A 3,909-nucleotide genomic window follows, 5' to 3' on the forward strand; every position below is an offset into this window, starting at 1 on the left:
AAATTTTTAGCAGATTAATCTATCTAGAAAAGTATATCTTTTATTTTTTGTTTTAGTTTTAGTTTTAGGTAGTTTAAAATATAAAAAACAAAAATGTCTTTATCTGAAAGGTTTGAATTAAAATATTCATCCTTGCAATATTCCCTTGGGAGACGACCAACGCTTTGGTTCAGTACTACAATTGGAATTCGGTTATACTTGGTCGACGTAAATCCTAACGTAATTAAAAAGTTAAAAATGTTTGATAATGTCACCTAACTTCATGGTGAGTTACATCTGTATATGGCTTCTCAGACCAGAGCAATATTTCTTTAGTCTGTAAAACCTCTTTATGGCATCCAATCTAGATTAGTGAGCTTAGTCTTTTGTTTGAGAGCTTCAAGCTCATGTTTGAAAAGAAGACCAGGTCGAGCTTTATCAAATCTGATTAGTGTGGAGCATCTTCATCATCTTGAATCAGCAACTTCTTGCCTTTATAGCAATTGGCCTTCTAATACAGAAATGGCTTATCAATGGCTATCTGAAATTGAGTCTCTGGAGTAACTAGGCAAGAGAATTATGACTCCAACATAAAAGGCATGTGAATGTTGAGCCTTTGAATTCTATGAAAAAAAGCTTGCCTTAATCTGATCACTTCTCTGTAGGTGGATAACTTCATTCCAAGCTCAGGGTCATAGTTTGATAGCTCCCAGTCTTGAAAATTTAGACTTTCTTCAAGTGCTTCCAAATGAATCTCCTCTATCTGAAAAGTCTCTCCAGATTTAGAGCGATTCCAAGGAAGAACAACATTGAAGGTGCATAAGAGACCCATCAACTGTTGTAGATATAAGAGAGTAGAGAAAGGATTTCACCAGACTTAGCCTCTCTACTTTTCTAGACACTTGCACCAAGAGGATACACCTATATATCTGTAGGTTGATGCTAAAAAATCAGATTGTTAGGATTACGAGCAACAATCTATCTTGGAGGGAACTCCTTGATCACTAGTCCCCTATCACCATAGATGCCAAGTGTGTGCTCTTCTTCTTTAGGTAAGGTATCCCAAGATGAATAGAAGAAATGATCAATAGCAGGGAAACCTGCCTTCCAAGGCTTGGTGAGATTAAGCTTTTCCAGCTCCAATTATTTTATCTTTGGATGAAGAGGGTGAGTCCCAATATCAACTTTTTTCTTTCTAGACTTTGTTGCAAGTATACTACTCTAGAACTTTGTATCATCTAAAACCATGATATAGTCTAATGCGTAGGTAGGGATGCACTTGAATATCTGGGTGCGTCTGAATTGGTGGTCTTAAAGGTAAGATCTAGGTTATGGCTTTTAATTCAGCTGGTTTCATTAGTCTGTAGTTAAGCATGTTGAAGATTTTTTATACCCTTAAGTGTTCTTTAGAAAACATCATTTTCTTTTGTGCCTCCAAATGGTTATTCATCATTGCTATAGAGACAGATTTTGGGCCTATATAGATCGCATTGAATCGTCTTAGCTTGTCTTCATATGTTGTATCAGACTGAGCAGCAAATAGTTGTTCATCAACATCATACATTGGCTTAGGACAAAAGGCAGCCACTCCAAGATCTGTTTCAATGATGTCATCATCTGCTTCCACAAGGGATGCTTCAATGATTGACTAAAACATGGCCTCTTCAAAAGCTTCCCTTTCAGAAAAGTTCATGTCATCAAGAATAATGGAAACATTTATTTCAAGTTTCCTTTGAGAAGCATCTAGAGAACGAATTTGTGTTGTTGGTTATGCTACAGATTGAACTTTCTCCAATTTTTCCATTTAAGCATTTTTTATCTCTTGTTCAGACTATGCCTAGATTGATTCAACAATGACAGTTTCTGGCACAGGCTCATCATCTACTTCCATTATGGCAACCTTCTCAGCACTATGCCTTTACTCTTCCTAAACAGACAATGTCTTCAAAGATTCTAGAATGACCTAATCTAGAATTTCTTTAGATAGCTTGCCTATTGAGGCAGTGAGTTAGGCATATTCCTCCAATTTTTTTTTTCTTGTGCTCCTCTTCAAAGGATGCTTTAACAAATGCAAACACTCCTTCTTCAAGCTCAAAATCTTCTTTCTTCTCAAGCTACTTATCTATATTGGCCTTCTTACATGCTTCGGCCAAAGATTGTTTCTTAGCCTTAGCAAAGGTTGCAACTTCTTTTCTGCTAATAGGGGATAGAACATATTTGGGTGAATGTTGGGAAGTATGTAGTGGAAGTAATAAAGAGGATGAAGGTTGAGGAGTTGGGGTATCAAGAATCTTAACATCATATTCTTGGGTGTTGGATGGTAAGGCTAGTTTGGGTGGTGAGACAAGTGCAGGTTTAGGTTAAGGGTGTTTGATTTTATGGTTGGTCTCTTTGGTAGGGTTGAGATTCAAGTTCAAACTTGGAGTTTGGTTCCTTCCTCTTTTGGGTTATTCTAATATTTGTAGGTTTGAGGTCTGATGGTGGTTGTTTCTTGGGTTTCTTTGTTTGGTCTAAAGGTTTAGGGTCAGATGATCGTGAAGGCGGGTCTTTTCTTTGGGTATGAATTTTGAGTCTGGGTTGGCTAGGGTTTAGACTGAGTAGAGGGTTTTAGCTTGGCTTGAGCTTGCTCCCCTAAGTCTACTAAGATGATGTTCCAAACTCTAAATTCATTGGTTGCTCTTGAGCCCCTTCCGTTTGTCAAGCCACTGACTATGGTTCCTTCTTCGACTTTTTCTTGACCTTTTACTTTTGATATGATTTTGAGCATATTTTGGGAAGTTGTCAGTTATCCACATCTTAACAAAGGTCACACACTTTAGCTGTGTAGCACCTGTAGACGGTTCCAACTCAAACACATCTACCCCACCGTTCCTCATAAGGAATAAGGTTCTTCTTGTCCTTCGCTTGAAATTTGTCCTTGAATGCTTGAAACCAATAGAAAAAGATGACTTAAAGCAGATTCACCTTCTTACCCACCATCACCTTATACATATAGAATTTTTCCCAGTCACTTACATAATCTCTTGATCCCAGTCTAGGCATCACTATGTTGAACAAAAAATTATGGATGAATCTGCACATATACTCGAGGTTCACATTCCTTAAGAAGCCGACCAAGGCCTTCTTGTCAATGGTATTTGGATGCAACTTTTGATATAGCATAATGTCCACCGTCTCCTGCGTTATATCTTTCTCCTAGTCTTTGTCAAAACCAAACTCTCCTCTAAGTAAGGACCATGATGCAATGAACTAAACTTATCCAAGAATGGTGTCCAACTAACATGATCAAAGAGGTCTTTGACAGAAAATTCCTCTTCCATCAGATTCTCAAAGTTCACCCATTTCTTAGGGATGAACCAGTCTTTTGGAAAGACCTTCTTCGCGTACTCAATGTTGTTGTTGATAGGAATCCTAATAATTTCGCTCTTTTTTGGGCCCATTGTTTACAAATATCATAAGAAGGAGGGCTGGATTGTGATTTTTATTAAATTTAAAACCTTTTTCTATAATAATAAAGTTATCATCTGGTGAGATAATGGATTTTCACAAGAAAGATCAAATGATAGTTTCATATCTTTGTAAAAAAATGAAGTTTTTCAAAAACAAAGATCAAATTCAAACCCTAGGTTAGTTCATAAATGAAAGAGAGAATAAACAGAATAATATGCCAAGAATTTATACCGATTTGTCTCAACCATCGAGACTACATTCAATTCTTGACAAACCATCAATTTCCACTAACTTCAACAAGTTACAAGTGTTTATCATTGTCATTTCTGAATCCTTAACTCAAGTTTTACACTAAGTTTGTTACAACTAGTATTCTTTGTCCTACCAAACCATTGTTGGCTCTGACACAAATCAAAAGATTTGTTGGTTTCATTTGACAATGACTAACACTCTATTGTCTTACAGATGAATAAACAAATT

This window comes from Glycine soja, chromosome 4 (genome assembly GCF_004193775.1).
Source record: "Glycine soja cultivar W05 chromosome 4, ASM419377v2, whole genome shotgun sequence".
NCBI lineage: Eukaryota > Viridiplantae > Streptophyta > Magnoliopsida > Fabales > Fabaceae > Glycine > Glycine soja.